Below are 24311 nucleotides of genomic sequence, written 5' to 3' on the forward strand. Positions count from 1 at the left end.
GAATCTAAAATGCATAAAGTACATAAAAGAAGAAAGAATTCAATTACACTCCTTTCCAATATTACTCCTTAGAAGAAGGTCTGGAGTTAAAATTAAGTGTTCTATTTTTGCAAGCTTTGATTAAAAATGTGTTCTGGAGCTACACTATTACAGATAATAAAAAGAGAATCCAGAGTACTATTTCAAATACTACATGATATACCTAACAAGCAGGCTATTGCTATGCTGAACTATAGTCACTTAATTACTATTCAGAGAATAGATTAAAGGATTTCCAAAAGCCCCCTGGAGTGTTCTACAACCAAGCCCTAAGAGTAAAGCATCCTTCAAAATACAAACATTCCAGGAATTGGGTTCATCGGTTTCTGAGGGAATACCTTTACCAGGCTTTTAGAAACGTAGTCAAGTACCAACTACAAGAGCCAAATACCACCCTGTAATTAGAGCAAATAGATCACTTCCTGTCTTTGAAATCTCTCTCTTCCATTATTTGTAACGTCTGTACTCCTATTACCACATGCAATAGATTTCCATTAGGGCCTCTGCAAAACCAACAATTTCTTGACAATACACTTCATTTGGGCTGCTGTACAACAATCAACCACCTATACAGAAATATAAAATTACAAATTTAATTTTGGATACTTGGGGGCAGGGGAACATAAAACAGCATGCCAGCTCAGATGACCCATGGGAATCACCTTTTATGTGCGTGGGAGGTCCGAGGGAGCCGCGCAAGTCATTCCATTCCTCACACAGAAATGCCATATAAGATAATATGTAGTGTTGGAGCCAAGCTTGAGATAAATTTGTAAATATGCTATTTATTTTTCAGTTTATAAAAGGCACCCAGTGCACAGTATGTGCACTGAATAGAAAGAACTAGTTGAAAAATGTCAACACTGATTCATTCACCAGTTAATTACCCACATTGCCCACTCTCAGCTCTTCAGTATCATAATCTGAAGGCCACAAAGACTCACAGCTTTGGACAAAACAAGTTAAAGAGCAGTGGACCCTCAAGAATACATCAACACCAGTCTCCACAATGCTCAAGGTCTTGAGCTGGTATGAAGGCACAGATCAAGAAAGAAGGTGTCTCAGGCAAGGTCTACACTAGAAATTTTTGCAAGTATTAGTTTCATCAGTTAGAGGAGTGATTTTTATGACATTTCTATAGTGACAAAAAAGCCTTAGTGTAGATAGTTATATTCTTTAAAAAAAATTGTTATTTTGCTAATGGAATCAATAGTTATACCAGCAACTATGCATACATGGGGGTGTGTGTGTCTGTGTGCGTGCTATACCAGTAATTCTTTTCCCAGTGTTGATTAGACCATAGTAATTATAACTCAAGTCAACACTTTAAACTGTACCCCAGATGCAAATAGGGAATGAGTGCAGTTTTTCAGAAATGGTTTAATATCCTTGTTGTAGCTCATATCACCAATCAAGCAGGTAACCGCATTCTGTACTAGCTTTTGCTCCTGAATTTTCCTCAATGGTAGCCCCATTTATAGTGTATTTCAGTAATCCAGTCTGAAAATTTACATTCTTGTTAGTATTGGTCATATCCCTGCCTGTGCATGTTATTACTATATTATGACAAATTGGCTGAAATGTAAAAGTTAGCGCTGAATACAGATGACTATTTTAATACCAACACATAGCTTGTCAACTTCAAATTGATGTTTATGTATTTACATATGTTGAAATATCTCGATCAGTTCATTTTATTAATTGAAAAATGAAACAATGGTTCTGTTGTAACTGATATTCAACAGGATACAATACTGAAATATTTTAATATTTCATATAAAAAATACTTTAAAATGTCAATAGAAAAGATGAACATACCCACCCTTTAAAAATAAAAATCAAACGAGATCAGTAGTTTTAGAAGCTGTGAATGCAGACACAGATTTGTGTCATTACTATGCAGAGAGGTAGTTCCTTTTATAAGCAATAAATATATACAACTTATAAATCACTAGATATTAAACTCAAAGATTAATATCTAGTACAAATTACACTGAAATGAGAAGGCACTTCCCCATCACAAGCTCTAACAAGTTTTCAGCTTTCAGAAGCTTCTATGAAGGTTGATCAGTTTGTTATTTATATCAATTTTTCTCTAAGTTGAGTCATCTAGAAAAGCAATGACGTGACTGGCTGTTACACAATGGCTCCTTTTTACAGTGAGGGACATAAATGCAGTTCATGCATAATACATAGTGAAAAAAACATGCAGAGCGACTTCTTCTTAACTGCTTTATTACATGAAATGTGTCAACCTATCCATGCGATTTCGAAGATATGTTACCCCATTTGTCTCCGGCAAATGATCCATCTTCTTTTTGCAGGCTTTTTACGTAGTCAACAATTTTATGACATCAACAACATAAGGTAAGAATCTGCAACATGAAAATGACTCAAATCAATTACTAGAAGGGTAAAGTTTCCTAGAATTTACCAGAAAACCACAGCCCTAGTTTTCTTAAAACAAAAACACACAACTTCATTTTACTGATAAACATAAATCACTAAAAAAAATTTAACTATCATGAAAGCTTCAGCTAACTGCAACCTACCCAACGTTACAAACTTGATTCCATAAAATTTTAAAATTCCCAAATTAAGGTGAAGATTTCCATGCATGGTCTCAACACAATCTCTTTCTCCACTTTAAAGTTTTAAGTAATCATTTGAGTTAAACTAGCATCATGGAACACGGTATTGATTTTTTAGTGTCTGATTATGGTTGAATTTTGTTAGGAGAGAAGAATGTTCTGGGCTTGTAGTAGAATGTATACCTAAGTAATGGAAAGGTGCAGAAAGCTTTTGGATGGGCACATTTTTACAAATATAAATTCAAAAAAGAAATCACAATTTAAGAACCATCAGACTTTAAAAGTATAGACTAGTCCTCAATAAGAAGCTCATGCTTGGTAATAGCGAGAAGAATTTTACGTTATGACATTTTTAGTTAAATCATATTATAGGAAATCATGTAAGTGATTCATTCTATAGAGGTATTTCCAAGAGCTTTTTTGAGCAGGATTATAAAGAGGGCGGTGGAAAGGAGGAGAATTTCAACAAAATTTTGAAAAATTTCATCCAAGTCTAAGTTCTCTTTATCTGGTGATTGCAATTTAAGTCCTATGGAGTTCCAGAAAACAAAAATTAGCAACGCCACAATTCCAGCTACAGTGTTTGCAGTAATCTATATTTTGCAGTTTACAGTGCATTTCATAATACTCCAGTGTTGTAATATGCTTTTTAAATTTAACAATAAAACAGGACACAAGATGTCAATGTTAACATAATAAACTCGGAGGACAGGAAAAGCAGAAATTAAGCTTCTGATGGTAATCTATATTTATTTTGGATTAGCAGTTTAGAATTCTTAAATGTACAATATAAATGAATACAGCATGTGGAAGGTGGGTTAGCTTAGCATTGCTAAAAGAACTGTTGATTTGCATTTCCTGACTCTTAAATTTGCAAATTTAATTCTCAGTTTATATTTAGGCTGCAATCTATTGTAGCTTTAACTTCTCTACCCACAATAGCTGGTACTCACTCAAACTAAAAAGAGTGGGCACACCAATTTCCTCAGATCTCAGAGTAATTCTAGAGCTAAAGTGTGATAATCATCAACTTTAGATTCATAATACATGCCAAGACTCATCATTGACCTGCGAAACTCCTAAGCCCCATCTCTCACTACCAGACATATCTACTTTATATTTCATCCTATTCAAGGATTACAACCCACAATACTTCTTCCCTAGAAAATAATCTATGATGCAAGAGTATTTAAATGCCATTTAGATAGTTTGACAAGCTGGGACCAAATGTATTTTCCACTAACTTCATTCAGTTCTTGTGTTTAAAACTGGACTGGGTAACATTTTTTTGTATAGAGCAGAGGAAACTTGACTCTACAAGTAGTTAGAGCCTAGATCTGTAATGGAGCTAGTGTGTAATCATGAGGATCTCTGTTGTACGGCTTCCTGTCATCTGCAGATATTAGCTGAATATGAGTAGGCAGGCAAGTTCTGACAATACTATGGTATATGTTGGCTCAGAATGACAAGATGCACTTGAGTCAACTTCTGTGCGTGGGGCCCCAACACCACAAAAGAAAGTGTTTAATAGCTTACAATTAAAAAAAAAATACATCAATGTTCTACTTCTCAAATTTGTATTGCTATACTAGTAAGCTTTAAAACAGAAGCTTCCCAATTCAGAGTTTCAACTCAGGCACTACATACTATTAAGTTAAGCAGCTGTTTTCACTTACTTCCAATATTTTATTTTCAATATATTTACCTGGACAGCACTAAGGGTATATAAAAGGTGAGATCGTGACCTATACTGGCACTTATTCCACCGCTCTCATGTTGACATGATTTCATGAATGCTAGATTTCTTCTTTGGTCATTCGTTGCAGCTGTCTCATGAGATCCATTATAGTCAGTCCCCAGTAGACACCACTCATCCTCAAATATTCTGACATACAGCACTCCTAAGTAGTACAGAATTTTAGTTCTTAAGCAGACAAAGATATATAAACAAGTAGAGCCCTGCTTGGATACAGAAATTTGGATCAGCAGCCTAACTGCATCCACAGATGCATATAGCCACAGATAGTATGCAGGTATCTGTGACGTACAGAATTGCAGAATTTACAAAGTTCTCTGAACTAAATCCTCCCCATCCAACCAACAAGCCAAGTTATACTTTATTCTAAATTGTTTACTTAAGAAATATAAGCTTTCTAAGCTGGCTAAGATACTGCAACTGAGTCAGTGAATTTCTGCCTTTTACTTAATGTTTCCATCTTAGATGGCTGAGGCATAAGGTCAAGTTACTTGCCCACATTTACGCAGCAAGATAGTAGCTCAGACCAGATCATAAGTTACGATCTACTTGGCTCTGGTCCTTTGCTCAAGTTACTAAACCAAATGGTCCCCTCAAAGTAACAGCCTAACATTCAGTTAAGTACATAATTGCCATTTCCCAAAATCAAAGCAAAGCAACTTAGAGTAACAGGAAGAGAAAAACTCATTTATTGTAGCTTAACATATTGTTATAAAATCTTTCTTGATCAGCATGACCTATGATTATTCATATTGTATTATAAAATTCCATAGTAATTTATGTATTTTCTTGCTACAGGTGAGCGAGACCATACACGTGGCAAAAGAGAAGGCAGGCTTCAGTTAGAGGCACCACACTTTAAAAGTAACTGAGACCAATTTCTTGGGAGACCTGTCGTATTTAAACGTCTAATTTTATTTTTCTGTACATTTTCTCTGTGTAGCCTTATGAATATAAAATATATACAGATATTTATAACTGGTTTAAAACACCCCACGCACAACTGCTACAGACTACTATGGGAAAAGGTACTAACTGACTAGACTGTCCAATTCACTTAAGTTTTAATAGAATTACAAACTATCTAAGCAGTACTACTATGAGCAGGATACAAGAGATTAATTTAATAAAGAATTATGCATTATATGCCCAGCTGAAGTCATAAGCCTGCCCAATATAGTAACACACATCACATGGCTAAACTAACTATGTAATTTTCTACTTAAACGTTGCACCCAGAACTGACCGCTAACATGCCAAGATATGCCTCCAGCATACTGAGGATTGCTAAAGAATATCTGTATTTGAAAGGATCTGCAAGTCCCATTCCCAAGAGAAAATTCCTCATGTTTTGGTATTTCTGTCACAAAGGTTAAGGCTAGACCATTGTGGGACTTGAAAGTGGACCACTAAAACCAAACCAGACCGAAACAAGGTAACCTATGAGGTTCAATAATTAGAGATGGTCAGGAAATTTCCTACAAAACAGTTCCATCGAAAAAGCCAATCAACTGAACCAGATGTTTTTCAAAACAGTCTGCTTTGACAAACTTGCATCACAGACTTCCTGGTGGGTTGCTGTGGAGCCTAGGGTCCCAGGATCTGAGGATCTCGGATAGGTAAGCCAAGTGGACTACTTGAGCTGGGAACCAGGTTCCCAGCACTCAAAGGCAGTCCCATCATGCAAGGCTTCCAGGGCTACTTGCCATAGAGCCAGGGCTTTCAGGTCCTGACTCCAATAAGGGCTTCCTTGCTGCAGATACAGGAGGGAACCAGGGTTCTCAGAGCTTCCAGGATCCCTGCCATTGAAACCCACTGCATCCTGACCTCTCAAAGCATATCTACACCACAGACAAAGAAGCAAAAAAAAATCCCAATCCACAGCTATAAATAGGGCCCTACAAAATTCACATTACATTGTGGTCAATTTCATGGCTAGAGGATTTTTGATCAATTTAAAGATTTTAGATGTTTGTATCTGAAATTTCAGGATGTTGTAACTGTGGGGCTCCTGACTCAAAATGGGATAGAGTGTGTATGTGTGTGGGGCTGGGAGGGGCGTGGAGGGGAATGAAGAGGCGGGGAAGTTTTGTAAAGTTGTTGTAGCGAGGTCCCGAAATTCCCACCCTTACTTCTGTACTGCCTTCAGAGCTGGGTTCTGACAGGGGTTCCTAGCTGCTAGTCCACACCAGGGTCAGATTAAGGCAGGGCGCCTGGCCAATTTAGGAATCCCCCAGGAAAAAAAAAAAAAAAAGTCGGTGTCCCAGCCCCAGAAGGAGCCTCTACCAGGTTACCCTGAGCCCTGGAGGGAGCTGCAGGGGAAGGAGCCCTGAGCCTGGGATGCCCCGAAGCCTGGCCAGAGTGGCAGCAGGGGGGAAGCCCCAAGACAGAGCTGCCCAGAGGCCAATATGGCAGGAGCAAAAGTCCTGAGTTCCACACCCAGAGGCACAGCAGCAGCCCCGAGGAGTGTGTGTGTGCGCATGTGTTATGGAAGCCCCGACCCCTGGCTGGAGTGGCAGGGGCCAGAAGATCCAAGACCAGACTGTCTGTCCCCTCCTCTGCCCTCCCTGGCTGCAACCGTCAGGAGCAGAAGCCCAGAGAGGAGGAAGCCCTGGGCTTGGTGCCAGAGCCATGGGCAGGGCAAGCCCAGAAGCCGAGGCTGCCCCAGCTGCAGGTACCAGGAGTGAAAAACCCCAGCGAGGCGAGAGATGCTGCAGGAGGAAGCCCGGAGCTCAGCACCTGGACCCAGAGCTGCGGCCGGGGGGAGGCAGAAGGGGAGAGAGAGAGAGAGCCTGGAGCCCAGTTCCTGGGCTTCTGCAGCAAAGAAGTGAGGGTGTATCACCCTTATTTCTGAACTGCCTCTGGAGGTGGGTCTGATCTCCCCACCAGTAACAGTACTGTCTTTTATAAAACCAGACAGGGTTGGTTGGCTAAGGTTCACTATTAACAAGACAGGAGGTACATGCTAGTTGGCTAAGAGAAATATATGGAAGAGACAGGCGCACCTCTCTTGTGTTACCTGAATTCCAATGTAAGGGTCCTGTGGGAATTTCAGATGCTTTTGAATATATAAGTAGCAGCAGCAGACAAGAGTGCTTCTTTTTGTCTCTGTTTGGCAAGGATAGCCGCAACTTTGCCTCTCCGATGAATACCTCTGCAATTACCTGTATCCCTTTCACCCTCAGACTAGATTATTGTAATACACTGAATTTAGGGCTACACCTAAAATAATATGGAAGTCTCAAAATAGTACCTTTTCCAGTAGAATCCAGATTAAATCCAGTGATGTTGAGGCTTATTATAGCAGGCAGAAAGGCAACTATGGGGCATACGTGATGTTTGGGAAGACATAGCACTATAATACAAATTCATCTTAATAAACAAAAGATCACGTTTCCTAGGTCTCAGAGTAATTCTAGAGCTGAAGCAGTGATCTTCAACTTTAAGAGTCAGATAATACATGCCAAGTCTCATCATTGACCTAGGAAAAGCACCATCGCCACCTCTCAGAACAACAGTATCTTTTCTTTTAACCCTTCCTTTTGCATTCAGCCAAAAATATACCTAACTTCCTAACTCATCACCTGCCAACCTACTCCTATCAGTGCAGGAAAGGGCAAGCTATATCACTTATCAGAGTATTTTCAATAGAGAAATAAGCAAATACCTACATAATCGTCTTTCTTTGCACCATAAGAAGCTATGTAATCTGCATGTTTCTCCAAAAACAAGGTGCTTGGTGCATCAGGTTTTATAACGACATCCTTTTGTGGCGTTCCCTTTTTTAAAAAGAAACAAAAAGTTAAGTTGTATTATCAATCTAAAGAGACCTCCGTACCTGATTTTTAATTAACCGATTATTGTTACAAGTAACACTTAAGTTGATTGTAACAGAACAGAGAACAATTAATTCATGTTATGTGTACCTGTCGAAGCTCAATATTTGTCAGTACTTCATTTCTTTTAAAACAGACATTACATCTGCTTTATTCTTTCCTGATAAAATTTATTTGACAGGGCAAAGTCTATAAGTAAAATCTTCGATAAGTTTACATTTTCACTAACCCAGATAAACATTAACCAAACTACAAGTTATTTTAAAACCCGACCTCCTCTCTTACCCCCCGTGGCAATCAAGGGGGCGCTCTGCAGCGAATCCACGCGGACGGGTTAATAGCGAGCCGCCTACGGTTCACGTGGCTGGGCCTGGGCCTCGTGCTCATCGCGGCCCCGATTCCAAGTCAGGATCGCTCAGCTCAGCGCTCGGATTCCAGCCCCCAGCCTGCCCCTAATCCCTGCTGGCTCCGCAACGTCAGCCTGGGACCGCCCGGCACTGCCCAGTTACACATCCCGAGTCCCTCACAGGCCGGCACCGAGGACAATCCCCCCACCCCCGTCTCCATCTCCAGCCCAGGCCCCATCGCAGCCCCCACCCCCGGGCCACGTTACTCCAACGGCCGCCGCCCCGCTATCCGCGCGCTTGGGCCCCGTTAGGCTGGCAGCGGGCGCCGGGCTCTACAACCGTTACCGCGGGGCGACGCCTCCCGCGCTCTGCAGCGAACCAACTGGTCCGGGAGCGACGGGAGCCAAGCGAGCTCGGCAGGCGCAGGCCGGTGGCCCGGCCGGACGCCGAGACCCGCCCGAGCGGAAGCCGGCAGCAAAAGGGCGGCCCAGGCCAGCAGCGAGCGGACGCGGAGGGAGACCGCCCGGAGAAGGCCGCACCACGCGGCAGGAGCGAGCCACCCACCATGTTAGCAGCCTCCGCCGCACGCGCCACCAACCGTCTGTCCTACGGGCGGGGTCGCGACTAGTTGAGCGGGAGAAGGCGGTGCCCCTGCCGGCCTCTCAAGACCCCGCCATAGCTGTCTATGGCGCTGCCTGCGCAGCTAGTTACTCTGAGCAGAGCTCCTCATAGCCCCAGCGGCGCAGTGCGGGCACCCTGACTAGCAACGAACCGACTCCGCTTAGGTGCGCACGCGCTGCCCGCCTCAGGAGGAGCCGGCTGACCGGCGCCGCCTGCACAACAGAGAGCGACCACGTGGGGCCCATGGGGGGTCTCGCGGGAGTCACCAAGAGACTGAGGCTGCGCGCAGATGCAGCCACATCAGGCATCGGCTTGAGCCCCGCGCACGGCGTCGGCCGTCCTGACTCGACGGGGCCCAGGCTCATCGCGGGTCAGCGTCCGCGCTGGGCTCAGCGGCTTGTGGTGGGGTCAGCGCACCGCCAGCAGTGCCACCTCGCCGGCCCGCTGCCCCAACGTTCCGTTAGCCCCTTCTGCCCAGGGAGGACACTGCTCGGCACTCCCGCCGTGTTAGAGAGAGGGAGACTTTTTCGGGGGAGGGATTGTGGCTTCCTTCTAAGGCCATGTCTACATCTAAAATTTTGCAGCGCTGGTTGTTACAGCTGTATTAGTACAGCTGTATAGGGCCAGCGCTGCAGAGTGGCCACACTTACAGCAACCAGCGCTGCAAGTGGTGTTAGATGTGGCCACACTGCAGCGCTGTTGGGCGGCTTCAAGGGGGGTTCGGGGAACGCGAGAGCAAACCGGGGAAGGAGACCAGCTTCGCCGCGGTTTGCTCTCGCGTTCCCCGAACCCCCTGCAAACCGCAGGGAAGGAGACCTGCTTGCTCGGGGTTCCGGGAATGAGAGAGAAAACCGGGAAAGGAGACCAGCTTCGCCGCGGTTTGCTCTCGCGTTCCCGGAGCCCCTGCAAACCGCAGGGAAGGAGACCTGCTTGCTCGGGGTTCCGGGAACGAGAGAGCAAACTGGGAAAGGAGACCCGCTTCACCGCGGTTTGCTCTCGCGTTCCCGAACCCCCTGCAAACCGCAGGGAAGGAGACCTGCTTGCTCGGGGAACGGGAGAGCAACCCGTGGCGAAGCTGGTCTCCTTTCCCGGTTTGCTCTCGCGTTCCCGGAGCCACCCAGCAAACCGCAGGGAAGGAGACCTGCTTGCTCGGGGCTCCGGGAACTAGAGAGCAAACCGGGAAAGGAGACCCACTTCGCCGCGGTTTGCTCTCGCGTTCCCGGAGCCACCCTGCAAACCGCAGGGAAGGAGACCTGCTTGCTCGGGGAACGGGAGAGCAAACCGCGGCGAAGCTGGTCTCCTTTCCCGGATTGCTCTCGCGTTCCCTGAGCCACCCAGCAAACCGCAGGGAAGGAGACCTGCTTGCTCGGGGCTCCGGGAACTAGAGAGCAAACCGGGAAAGGAGACCCGCTTCGCCGCGGTTTGCTCTCGCGTTCCCGGAGCCACCCTGCAAACCGCAGGGAAGGAGACCTGCTTGCTCGGGGAACAGGAGAGCAAACCGCGGCGAAGCTGGTCTCCTTTCCCGGTTTGCTCTCACGTTCCCGAACCCCCCTGCAAACCGCAGGGAAGGAGACCTGCTTGCTCGGGGTTCCGGGAACACGAGAGCAAGCTGGGGAAGGAGACCAGCTTGATTACCAGAGGCTTCCTCCTTCCACGGAGGTAAAGAAAAGCGCTGGTAAGTGTTTACATTGGATTACCAGCGCTGGATCACCAGCGCTGGATCCTCTACACTCGAGACAAAACGGGAGTACGGCCAGCGCTGCAAACAGGGAGTTGCAGCGCTGGTGATGCCCTGCAGATGTGTACACCTTCAAAGTTGCAGCGCTGTAACTCCCTCACCAGCGCTGCAACTTTCTGATGTAGACAAGCCCTAAGGCTTACAAATAGTTTTCGTTTCAATCTCTAATTCCCCCACACCCACATCGCTTTTTTATAAACGTTGGGCCTGCCTCTGGGTTATCCTACCTAGGACTCCCCCCAGACCAAAGAGCAGATTGAGATGTAGCTTCTCCTACTGTGGCAGCACACCATACAGGAAAGAATGAACTAGATTAACTGCAAGAGTGAACTTAAAGCAAATTCAGGCTTGAAAGTTAATGCAGGGTCAGAGAGGGAATGAATGTAAAGCATATTAGCTGTGCTTGATAATTCCACCAGTGGATGCGTTCTAGAAGAGTGCTTTGGTGATAGGCAGCTTAGTCTGCTTTAAGCAGGAACAAAACCTGCTTAAGATTTTTCTTGTGTAGACCAGGCCTAACTGTTAACTACTGGAGGAGTGTAAAAATTCTCACCCTTGTAAAGAACAGTGAAGCCAACATAATCCCTAGCATAGCACTAGGTCAATGGAATAATTCTTCATGACCTAGCTAATTTCCACCTCCAAGAGAGACAGATTACTTACAGTAATGGGAGAGTCCCTCCTGTTAGCATAGGTAGTGTCTACACTGAAGCATTAGAGTGGAGGATCTGTGCTGCTGTAGCATTCCCTTAGGTCTGGTCTACAAGACAGACCTCAGTACATCACTCAGACCTATGAAAAATTTTGCATCTTTAGGGCTGTAGCTAGTTCAACCTCACCAGCATTGTAGAGACAGCTAGGTTGACTGACAGCTGCTGCCACGAACCTTAGAGACTTTACTATATGACTTGTAAATTGCATAATATGTATATACTTCATCCTTCCTCAGCACGGGGCTCCTTTTCTGGCCCTATATTTCTATCATTCTGTAATACAAGCTATATGCACTTTCCAGGACAGCCTTTGTTTGTTAAAGTCAGAATTCTAGGAGTGCAGTTATTGTTCTTTCAAACGTTGGTAGAGTTGTAGTTTTCTAACACATGGCTGGCTTCAAAGACAGACTTTGAAAGAAAAAATAAAGGTGAGCAACAGAGAATCTAAAATGCATAAAGTACATAAAAGAAGAAAGAATTCAATTACGCTCCTTTCCAATATTACTACTTAGAAGAAGGTCTGGAGTTAAAATTAAGTGTTCTGTTTTTGCAAGCTTTGATTAAAAGTGTGTTCTGGAGCCACACTATTACAGATAATAAAAAGAGAATCCACAGTACTATTTCAAATACTACATGATATCATACCTAAGAAGCAGGCTATTGCTATGCTGAACTATAGTCACTTAATTACTATTCAGAGAATAGATTAAAGGATTTCCAAAAGCCCCCTGGAGTGTTCTACAACCAAGCCCTAAGAGTAAACATCCTTCAAAATACAAACATTCCAGGAATTGGGTTCATCGGTTTCTGAGGGAATACCTTTACCAGGCTTTTAGAAATGTAGTCAAGTACCAACTAAAAGAGCCAAATACCACCCTGTAATTAGAGCAAATAGATCACTTCCTGTCTTTGAAATCTCTCTCTTCCATTATTTGTAATGTCTGTACTCCTATTACCACATGCAATAGGTTTCCATTAGGGCCTCTGCAAAACCAACAATTTCTTGACAATACAGTTCATTTGGGCTGCTGTACAACAATCAACCACCTATACAGAAATATAAAATTACAAATTTAATTTTGGATGCTTGGGGGCAGGGGAACATAAAACAGCATGCCAGCTCAGATGACCCATGGGAATCACTTTTTATGTGCGTGGGAGGTCCGAGGGAGCCGCGCAAGTCATTCCATTCCTCACACAGAAATGCCATATAAGATAATATGTAGTGTTGGAGCCAAGCTTGAGATAAATTTGTAAATATGCTATTTATTTTTCAGTTTATAAAAGGCACCCAGTGCACAGTATGTGCACTGAATAGAAAGAACTAGTTGAAAAATGTCAACACTGATTCATTCACCAGTTAATTACCCACATTGCCCACTCTCAGCTCTTCAGTATCATAATCTGAAGGCCACAAAGACTCACAACTCTGGACAAAACAAGTTAAAGAGCAGTGGATCCTCAAGAATACATCAACACCAGTCTCAATGCTCAAGGTCTTGAGCTGGTATGAAGGCACAGATCAAGAAAGAAGGTCTCTCAGGCAAGGTCTACACTAGAAACTTTTGCAAGTATTAGTTTAATCAGTTAGAGGAGTGATTTTTATGACATTTCTATAGTGGCAAAAAAGCCTTAGTGTAGATAGTTATATTCTTTAAAAAAGTTTGTTATTTTGCTAATGGAATCAATAGTTATACCAGCAACTATGCATACATGGGGGTGTGTGTGTCTGTGTGCGTGCTATACCAGTAATTCTTTTCCCAGTGTTGATTAGACCATAGTAATTATAACTCAAGTCAACACTTTAAACTGTACCCCAGATGCAAATAGGGAATGAGTGCAGTTTTTCAGAAATGGTTTAATATCCTTGTTGTAGCTCATATCACCAATCAAGCAAGTAACCGCATTCTGTACTAGCTTTTGCTCCCGAATTTTCCTCAATGGTAGCCCCATTTATAGTGCATTTCAGTAATCCAGTCTGAAAATTTACATTCTTGTTAGTATTGGTCATATCCCTGCCTGTGCATGTTATTACTATATTATGACAAACTGGCTGAAATGTAAAAGTTGGTGCTGAATACGGAAGATTATTTTAATACCAACACATAGCTTGTCAACTTCAAATTGATGTTTATGTATTTACATATGTTGAAATATCTCGATCAGTTCATTTTATTAATTGAAAAATGAAACAATGGCTCTGTTGTAACTGATATTCAACAGGATACAATACTGAAATATTTTAATATTTCATATAAAAATACTTTAAAATGTCAATAGAAGAAAAGGTGAACATACCCACCCTTTAAAAATAAAAATCAAACGAGATCAGTAGTTTTAGAAGCTGTGAATGCAGACACAGATTTGTGTCATTACTATGCAGAGAGGTAGTTCCTTTTATAAGCAATAAATATATACAACTTATAAATCACTAGATATTAAACTCAAAGATTAATATCTAGTACAAATTACACTGAAATGAGAAGGCACTTCCCCATCACAAGCTCTAACAAGTTTTCAGCTTTCAGAAGCTTCTATGAAGGTTGATCAGTTTGTTATTTATATCAATTTTTCTCTAAGTTGAGTCATCTAGAAAAGCAATGACGTGACTGGCTGTTACACAATGGCTCCTTTTTACAGTGAGGGACATAAATGCAGTTCATGCATAATACATAGTGAAAAAAACATGCAGAGCGACTTATTCTTAACTGCTTTATTACATGAAATGTGTCAACCCATCCATGCGATTTCGAAGATATGTTACCCCATTTGTCTCCGGCAAATGATCCATCTTCTTTTTGCAGGCTTTTTACGTAGTCAACAATTTTATGACATCAACAACATAAGGTAAGAATCTGCAACACGAAAATGACTCAAATCAATTACTAGAAGGGTAAAGTTTCCTAGAATTTACCAGAGAACCACAGCCCTAGTTTTCTTAAAACAAAAAGACAACTTCATTTTATTGATAAACATAAATCACTACAAAAATTTTAACTACCATGAAAGCTTCAGCTAACTGCAACCTACCCAACGTTACAAACTTGATTCCATAAAATTTTAAAATTCCCAAATTAAGGTGAAGATTTCCATGCATGGTCTCAACACAATCTCTTTCTCCACTTTAAAGTTTTAAGTAATCATTTGAGTTAAACTAGCATCATGGAACACGGTATTGATTTTTTAGTGTCTGATTATGGTTGAATTTTCTTAGGAGAGAAGAATGTTCTGGGCTTGTAGTAGCATGTATACCTAAGTAATGGAAAGGTGCAGAAAGCTTTTGGATGGGCACATTTTTACAAATATAAATTCAAAAAAGAAATCACAATTTAAGAACCATCAGACTTTAAAAGTATAGACTAGTCCTCAATAAAGAAGCACATGCTTGGTAATAGCGAGAAGAATTTTACGTTATGACATTTTTAGTTAAATCATATTATAGGAAATCATGTAAGTGATTCATTCTATAGAGGTATTTCCAAGAGCTTTTTTGAGCAGGATTATAAAGGGGGCGGTGGAAAGGAGGAGAATTTCAACAAAATTTTGAAAAATTTCATCCAAGTCTAAGTTCTCTTTATCTGGTGATTGCAATTTAAGTCCTATGGAGTTCCAGAAAACAAAAATTAGCAACGCCACAATTCCAGCTACAGTGTTTGCAGTAATCTATATTTTGCAGTTTACAGAGCATTGCATAATACTCCAGTGTTGTAATATGCTTTTTAAATTTAACTATAAAACAGGACACAAGATGTCAATGTTAACATAATAAACTTGGAGGACAGGAAAAGCAGAAATTAAGCTTCTGATGGTAATCTACATTTATTTTGGATTAGCAGTTTAGAATTCTTAAATGTACAATATAAATGAATACAGCATGTGCAAGGTGGGTTAGCTTAGCATTGCTAAAAGAACTGTTGATTTGCATTTCCTGACTCTTTTAAATTTGCAAATATAATTCTCAGTTTATATTTAGGCTGCAATCTATTGTAGCTTTAACTTCTCTACCCACAATAGCTGGTACTCACTCAAACTAAAAAGAGTGGGCACAGCAATTTCCTCAGGTCTCAGAGTAATTCTAGAGCTAAAGTGTGATAATCATCAACTTTAGATTCATAATACATGCCAAGACTCATCATTGACCTGCGAAACTCCTAAGCCCCATCTCTCACTACCAGACATATCTACTTTATATTTCATCCTATTCAAGGATTACAACCCACAATACTTCTTCCCTAGAAAATAATCTATGATGCAAGAGTATTTAAATGCCATTTAGATAGTTTGACAAGCTGGGACCCAATGTATTTTCCACTAACTTCATTCAGTTCTTGTAAGTGTTTAAAACTGGACTGGGTAACATTTTTTTGTATAGAGCAGAGGAAACTTGACTCTACAAGTAGTTAGAGCCTAGATCTGTAATGGAGCTAGTGTGTAATCACGAGGATCTCTGTTGTACGGCTTCCTGTCAGCTGCAGATACATGACCACACCTTCACTTTGAAAGACGGCTCTACATTATTAGCTGTATGTGAGTAGGCAGGCAAGTTGGGACAATACTATGGTATATGTTGGCTCAGAATGACAAGATGCACTTGAGTCAACTTCTGTGCGTGGGGCCCCAACACCACAAAAGAAAGTGTTTAATAGCTTACAATTAAAAAAAAATCTACATCAATGTTTTACTTCTCAAATTTGTATTGCTATACTAGTAAGCTATAAAACAGAAGCTTCCCAATTCAGAGTTTCAACTCAGGCACTACATACCATTAAGTTAAGCAGCTGTTTTCACTTACTTCCAATATTTTATTTTCAATATATTTACCTGGACAGCACTAAGGGTATATAAAAGGTGAGATCGTGACCTATACTGGCACTTATTCCACTGCTCTCATGTTGACATGATTTGATGAACGCTAGAATTTCTTCTTTGGTCATTCGTTGCAGCTGTCTCATGAGATCCATTACAGTCAGTCCCCAGTAGACACCACTCATCCTCAAATATTCCGACATACAGTACTCCTAAGTAGTACAGAATTTTAGTTCTTAAGCAGACAAAGATATATAAACAAGTAGAGCCCTGCTTGGATACAGAAATTTGGATCAGCAGCCTAACTGCATCCACAGATGCATATAGCCACAGATAGTATGCAGGTATCTGTGACGTACAGAATTGCAGAATTTACAAAGTTCTCTGAACTAAATCCTCCCCATCCAACCAACAAGCCAAGTTATACTTTATTCTAAATTGTTTACTTAAGAAATATTAGCTTTCTAAGCTGGCTAAGATACTGCAACTGAGTCAGTGAATTTCTGCCTTTTACTTAATTTTTCCATCTTAGATGGCTGAGGCATAAGGTCAAGTTACTTGCCCACATTTACGCAGCAAGATAGTAGCTCAGACCAGATCATAAGTTACGATCTTCTTGGCTCTGGTCCTTTGCTCAAGTTACTAAACCAAATGGTCCCCTCAAAGTAACAGCCTAACATTCAGTTAAGTACATAATTGCCATTTCCCAAAAGCAAAGCAAAGCAACTTAGAGTAACAGGAAGAGAAAAACTCATTTATTGTAGCTTAACATATTGTTACAAAATCTTACTTGATCAGCATGACCTATGATTATTCATATTGTATTATAAAATTCCATAGTAATTTATGTATTTTCTTGCTACAGGTGAGCAGGAGAGCGAGACCATACACATGGCAAAAGAGAAGGCAGGCTTCGGTTAGAGGCACCACACTTTAAAAGTAACTAAGACCAATTTCTTGGGAGACCTGTCGTATTTAAACGTCTAATTTTATTTTTCTGTACATTTTCTCTGTGTAGCCTTATGAATATAAAATATATACAGATATTTATAACTGGTTTAAAACACCCCACGCACAACTGCTACAGACTACTTTGGGAAAAGGTACTAACTGACTAGACTGTCCAATTCACTTAAGTTTTAATAGAATTACAAACTATCTAAGCAGTACTACTATGAGCAGGATACAAGAGATTAATTTAATAAAGAATTATGCATTATATGCCCAGCTGAAGTCATAAGCCTGCCCAATATAGTAACACACATCACATGGCTAAACTAACTATGTCATTTTCTACTTAAACGTTGCTCCCAGAACTGACCGCTAACATGCCAAGATATGCCTCCAGCATACTGAGGATTGCTAAAGAATATCTGTATTTGAAAGGATCTGCAAGTACTCATTCCCAAGAGAAAATTCCTCATGTTTTGGTATTTCTGTCACAAAGGTTAAGGCTAGACCATTGTGGGACTTGAAAGTGGACCACTAAAACCAAACCAGACCGAAACAAGGTAACATATGAGGTTCAATAATTAGAGATGGTCAGGAAATTTCCTACAAAACAGTTCCGTCGAAAAAGCCAATCAACTGAACCAGATGTGTTTCAAAACAGTCTGCTTTGACAAACTTGCATCACAGACTTCCTGGTGGGTTGCTGTGGAGCCTAGGGTCCCAGGATCTGAGGATCTCGGATAGGTAAGCCAAGTGGACTACTTGAGCTGAGAACCAGGTTCCCAGCACTCAAAGGAAGTCCCATTATGCAAGGCTTCCAGGGCTACTTGCAATAGAGCCAGGGCTTTCAGGTCCTGACTCCAATAAGGGCTTCCTTGCTACAGATACAGGAGGGAACCAGGGTTCTCAGAACTTCCAGGATCCCTGCCATTGAAACCCACTGCATCCTGACCTCTCAAAGCATATCTACACCGCAGACAAAGAAACAAAAAAAATCCCAATCCACAGCTATAAATAGGGCCCTACAAAATTCACAGTACATTGTGGTCAATTTCATGGCTAGAGGATTTTTGATCAATTTATAGATTTTAGATGTTTATATCTGAAATTTCAGGATCTTGTAACTGTGGGGCTCCTGACTCAAAATGGGATAGAGTGTCTATGTGTGTGGGGCACGGGGGGGCGCAGAGGGGAATGAAGAGGCGGGGAGGTTTTGTAAAGTTGTTGTAGCGAGGTCCCGAAATTCCCACCCTTACTTCTGTGCTGCCTTCAGAGCTGGGTTCTGAAGGCAGCACACACCCAGCTTCCTGCAGTTAGACGAAGATCCCAGAGGTGGATAGGATCTCCCCAGTGCTGCTGGGTGCACCCCAGACAGGGGTTCCTAGCTGCTAGTCCACACCAGGGTCAGATTAAGGCAGGGCGCCTGGCCAATTTAGGAATCCCCCAGAAAAAAAAAAAAAGTCGGTGTCTCAGCCCCAGAAGAAGCCTCCACCAGGTTACCATGAGCCCTGGAGGGAGCTGCAGGGGAAGGAGCCTTGAGCCTGGGATGCCCTGAAGCCTGGCAAGAGTGGCAGCAGGGGGGAAGCCCCAAGACAGAGCTGCCCAGAGGCCAAGATGGCAGGAGCAAAAGTCCTGAGTTCCACACCCAGAGGCACAGCAGCAGCCCCGAGGAGTGTGCGTATGCGCATGTGTTATGGAAGCCCCGACCCCTGGCTGGAGTGGCAGGGGCCAGAAGCTCCAAGACCAGACTGTCTGTCCCCTCCTCCGCCCTGGCTGCAGCCGTCAGGAGCAGAAGCCCAGAGAGGAGGAAGCCCTGGGCTTGGTGCCAGAGCCAGGAGCGGGGCAAGCCCAGAAGCCGAGGCTGCCCCAGCTGCAGGTACCAGGAGTGAAAAACCCCAGCAAGGCGAGAGATGCTGCAGGAGGAAGCCCCGAGCTCAGCACTTGGACCCAGAGCTGCGGCCGGAGGGAGGCAGAAGGGGAGAGAGAGAGAGCCTGGAGCCCAGTTCCTGGGCTTCTGCAGCAAAGAAGTGAGGGTGTATCACCCTTATTTCTGCACTGCCTCTGGAGGTGGGTCTGATCTCCCCACCAGTAACAGTACTGTCTTTCATAAAACCAGACAGGGTTGGTTGGCTAAGGTTCACTATTAACAAGACACAAGGTACATGCTGGTTGGCTAGGAGAAATATATGGAAGAGACAGGCGCACCTGTCTTGTGTTACCTGAATTCCAATGTAAGGGTCCTGTGGGAATTTCACATGCTTTTGAATATATAAATAACAGTAGCAGACAAGAGTGCTTCTTTTTGTCTCTGTTTGGCAAAGATAGCTGCAACTTTGCCTCTCCGATGAAGACCTCTGCAATTACCTGTATCCCTTTCACCCTCAGGGCTTGTCTACATCAGAAAGTTGCAGCGCTGGTGAGGGAGTTACAGCGCTGCAACTTTGAGAGTGTCCACATCTGCAGGGCATCACCAGCGCTGCAACTCCCTCTTTGCAGCGCTGGCCGTACTCCCGTTTTGTCTCGGGTGTAGAGGATCCAGCGCTGGTGATCCAGCGCTGGTAATGCAATGTAGACACTCACCAGCGCTTTTCTTGACCTCCGTGGAAGGAGGAAGCCTCTGGTAATCAAGCTGGTTTCCTTTCCCGGTTTGCCCTCTCGGTCCCGGAGCCAGCCAGCAAACCGCAGGGAAGGAGACCTGCTTGCTCGGGGTTCCGGGACCGAGAGAGCAAACCGGGAACGCCGCGGTTTGCTCTCTCGGTCCCGGAGCCGGCCAGCAAACCGCGGGGAAGGAGACCTGCTTGCTCGGGGTTCCGGGACCGAGAGAGCAAACCGGGAACGCCGCGGTTTGCTCTCTCGGTCCCGGAGCCGGCCAGCAAACCGCGGGGAAGGAGACCTGCTTGCTCGGGGTTCCGGGACCGAGAGAGCAAACCGGGAACGCCGCGGTTTGCTCTCTCGGTCCCGGAGCCGGCCAGCAAACCGCGGGGAAGGAGACCTGCTTGCTCGGGGTTCCGGGACCGAGAGAGCAAACCGGGAACGCCGCGGTTTGCTCTCTCGGTCCCGGAGCCGGCCAGCAAACCGCGGGGAAGGAGACCTGCTTGCTCGGGGTTCCGGGACCGAGAGAGCAAACCGGGAAAGGAAACCAGCTTCGCCGCGGTTTGCTCTCTCGGTCCCGGAACCCCGAGCAAGCAGGTCTCCTTCCCCGCGGTTTGCTGGCCGGCTCCGGGACCGAGAGAGCAAACCGCGGCGTTCCCGGTTTGCTCTCTCGGTCCCGGAACCCCGAGCAAGCAGGTCTCCTTCCCCGCGGTTTGCTGGCCGGCTCCGGGACCGAGAGAGCAAACCGCGGCGTTCCCGGTTTGCTCTCTCGGTCCCGGAACCCGAGCAAGCAGGTCTCCTTCCCCGCGGTTTGCTGGCCGGCTCCGGGACCGAGAGAGCAAACCGCGGCGTTCCCGGTTTGCTCTCTCGGTCCCGGAACCCCGAGCAAGCAGGTCTCCTTCCCCGCGGTTTGCTGGCCGGCTCCGGGACCGAGAGAGCAAACCGCGGCGTTCCCGGTTTGCTCTCTCGGTCCCGGAACCCCGAGCAAGCAGGTCTCCTTCCCCGCGGTTTGCTGGCCGGCTCCGGCACCGAGAGAGCAAACCGCGGCGTTCCCGGTTTGCTCTCTCGGTCCCGGAACCCCGAGCAAGCAGGTCTCCTTCCCTGCGGTTTGCTGGCTGGCTCCGGGACCGAGAGAGCAAACCGCGGCGTTCCCGGTTTGCTCTCTCGGTCCCGGAACCCCGAGCAAGCAGGTCTCCTTCCCTGCGGTTTGCTGGCTGGCTCCGGGACCGAGAGAGCAAACCGCAGCGTTCCCGGTTTGCTCTCTCGGTCCCGGAACCCCGAGCAAGCAGGTCTCCTTCCCTGCGGTTTGCTGGCTGGCTCCGGGACCGAGAGAGCAAACCGCGGCGAAGCTGGTTTCCTTTCCCGGTTTGCTCTCTCGGTCCCGGAACCCCCCTTGAAGCCGCCCAACAGCGCTGCAGTGTGGCCACATCTAACACCACTTGCAGCGCTGGTTGCTGTAAGTGTGGCCACTCTGCAGCGCTGGCCCTATACAGCTGTACTAATACAGCTGTAACAACCAGCGCTGCAAAATTTTAGATGTAGACATGGCCTCAGACATATTATTGTAATACACTGAATTTAGGAATACACCTAAAATAATATGGAAGTCTCAAAATAGTACCTTTTCCAGTAGAATCCAGATTAAATCCAGTGATGTTGAGGCTTATTATAGCAGGCAGAAAGGCAACTATGGGGCATATGTGATATTTGGGAAGACATACCACTATAACACAAATTCATCTTAATAAACAAAAGATCACGTTTCCTAGGTCTCAGAGTAATTCTAGAGCTAAAGCAGTGATCTTCAACTTTAGAGTCAGATAATACATGCCAAGTCTCATCATTGACCTAGGAAAAGCACCATCGCCACCTCTCAGAACAACAGTATCTTTTCTTTTAACCCTTCCCTTTGCATTCAGCCAAAAAGATACCTAACTTCCTAACTCATCACCTGCCAACCTACTCCTATCAGTGCAGGAAAGGGCAAGATATATCGCTTATCAGAGTATTTTCAATAGTGAAATAAGCAAATACCTACATAATCATCTTTCTTTGCACCATAAGAAGCTATGTAATCTGCATGTTTCTCCAAAAACAAGGTGCTTGGTGCATCAGGTTTTATAACGACATCCTTTGTGGCGTTCCCTTTTTTAAAAAGAAACAAAAAGTTAAGTTGTATTATCAGTCTAAAGAGACCTCAGTACCTGATTTTCAATTAACCGATTATTATTACAAGCAACACTTAAGTTGATTGTAACAGAACAGAGAACAATTAATTCATGTTATCTGTACCTGTCGAAGCTCAATATTTGTCAGTACTTCATTTCTTTAAAACAGACATTACATCTGCTTTATTCTTTCCAGGTAATATTTATTTGACAAAGTCTATAAGTAAAAACTTCAGTAAGTTTACATTTTCACTAACCCAGATAAACATTAACCAAACTACAAGATATTTTAAAAACCGACCTCCTCTCTTACCCCCCATGGCAATCAAGGGGGCGCTCTGCAGCGAATCCACGCGGACGGGTTAATAGCGAGCCCCCTACGGTTCACGCGGCTGGGCCTGGGCCTCGGCCTCGTGCTCATCGCGGCCCCGATTCCAAGTCAGGATCGCTCAGCTCAGCGCTCAGATTCCAGCCCCCAGCCTGCCCCTAATCCCTGCTGGCTCCGCAACGTCAGCCTGGGATCGCCCGGCACTGCCCAGTTACACATCCCGAGTCCCTCACAGGCCGGCACCGAGGACAATCCCCCCACCCCCGTCTCCATCTCCAGCCCAGGCCCCATCGCAGCCCCCACCCCCGGGCCACGTTACTCCAACGGCCGCCGCCCCGCGATCCGCGCGCTTGGGCCCCGCTAGGCTGGCAGCGGGCGCCGGGCTCTACAACCGTTACCGCGGGGCGACGCCTCCCGCGCTCTGCAGCGAACCAACTGGTCCGGGAGCGACGGGAGCCAAGCGAGCTCAGCAGGCGCAGGCCGGTGGCCCGGCCGGACGCCGAGACCCGCCGAGCGGAAGCCGGCAGCAAAAGGGCGGCCCAGGCCAGCAGCGAGCGGATGCGGAGGGAGACCGCCCGGAGAAGGCCGCACCACGCGGCAGGAGCGAGCCACCCACCATGTTAGCAGCCTCCGCCGCACGCGCCACCAACCGTCTGTCCTACGGGCGGGGTCGCGACTAGTTGAGCGGGAGAAGGCGGTGCCCCGCCGGCCTCTCAAGACCCCGCCATAGCTGTCTATGGCGCTGCCTGCGCAACTGGTTACTCTGAGCAGAGCTCCTCGTAGCCCCAGCGGCGCAGTGCGGGCACCCTGACTAGCAACGAACCGACTCCGCTTAGGTGCGCACGCGCTGCCCGCCTCAGGAGGAGCCGGCTGACCGGCGCCGCCTGCACAACAGAGAGCGACCACGTGGGGCCCATGGGGGGTCTCGCGGGAGTCACCAAGAGACTGAGGCTGCGCGCAGCTGCAGCCACGTCAGGCATCGGCTTGCGCCCCGCGCACGGCGTCGGCCGTCCTGACTCGACGGGGCCCAGGCCCATCGCGGGTCAGCGTCCGCGCTGTGCTCAGCGGCTTGTGGTGGGGTCAGCGCACCGCCAGCAGTGCCACCTCGCCGGCCCGCTGCCCCAACGTTCCGTTAGCCCCTTCTGCCCAGGGAGGGACACTGCTCGGCACTGCCGCAGTGTTAGAGAGAGGGAGACTTTTTCGGGGGAGGGATTGTGGCTTCCTTCTAAGGCTTACAAATAGTTTTCATTTCAATCTCTAATCCCCCCCCCACCCGCTTTTTAAATTGTGGATGCTTGGGGGCAGGGGAACATTAAACAGGATGTCAGCTCACATGGTCCATGGGGAGTCACTTTTTATGTGCGTGGCAGGTAGGAGGGAGCCTCACGAGTCATTACGTTCGTCAGAGAGAAATGCCATATAAGGTAATATGTAGTGTTGGAGCCTTGTTTTTCCCAGGATATTAGGGAGACACAGTCAGTGAGCTAATATCTATTGAACCAACGTCTGTTGGTGAGAGAGTCAAGCTTTTGAGCTTTCACAGAGCTCATCTGCAGGTCTGGGAAATGTACTCAGAGCATAACAAGTAAATTGCTCCTAGGAGAATTCTGAGCTGCTCTGCAGACCAGAATTCAGGGCCCAAACAGTCCTTTTTTTTCGTCCACCAGGGGCTGCTGTGGCACCAGAAGAGAGAAGTCACTCCCAGGTGGGAGTAAAGATGGGAAAGAGAAGAGGCTGTGTTCCTCACAGTGCCCTGGCCATGGGTCCAGGTCAGGAGGCGCAGGAATTGGAGGGATGGATGAATGGATGGACAGCATAGGGCACA

At 45.4% G+C, this 24311-nt stretch overlaps 1 long non-coding RNA gene and 4 other non-coding genes across 10 annotated transcripts; all 5 read right to left on the reverse strand.

Annotated features, from left to right (window-relative positions):
• Nucleotides 1-798: 798 nt before the first annotated feature.
• Nucleotides 799-24162, reverse strand: LOC115656694. 6 transcript variants are annotated; one of them, XR_004001733.1, is made up of 7 exons: nt 23820-24162; nt 22029-22135; nt 16463-16659; nt 14406-14496; nt 8058-8165; nt 4336-4531; nt 799-2414 (listed from the first exon to the last, which is right to left on the reverse strand). It is a non-coding gene; the product is annotated as an uncharacterized LOC115656694 (long non-coding RNA). The 6 variants fall into 6 exon arrangements; XR_004001735.1 differs by lacking the exon at nt 23820-24162 and adding an exon at nt 23103-23289 and having other exon boundaries at nt 4336-4554; XR_004001732.1 differs by lacking the exon at nt 23820-24162 and adding an exon at nt 23103-23286.
• LOC115656937 lies at nt 3617-3699 on the reverse strand. The gene has a single exon (XR_004001811.1). It is a non-coding gene; the product is annotated as a small nucleolar RNA SNORD45 (small nucleolar RNA).
• Nucleotides 7785-7868, reverse strand: LOC115656938. The gene has a single exon (XR_004001812.1). It is a non-coding gene; the product is annotated as a small nucleolar RNA SNORD45 (small nucleolar RNA).
• Nucleotides 15700-15782, reverse strand: LOC115656932. The gene has a single exon (XR_004001806.1). It is a non-coding gene; the product is annotated as a small nucleolar RNA SNORD45 (small nucleolar RNA).
• Nucleotides 21757-21839, reverse strand: LOC115656934. Its single transcript, XR_004001808.1, has one exon. It is a non-coding gene; the product is annotated as a small nucleolar RNA SNORD45 (small nucleolar RNA).
• Nucleotides 24163-24311: the final 149 nt, after the last annotated feature.

This window comes from Gopherus evgoodei, chromosome 8 (assembly GCF_007399415.2).
Source record: "Gopherus evgoodei ecotype Sinaloan lineage chromosome 8, rGopEvg1_v1.p, whole genome shotgun sequence".
Classification (NCBI taxonomy): Eukaryota; Metazoa; Chordata; order Testudines; family Testudinidae; genus Gopherus; species Gopherus evgoodei.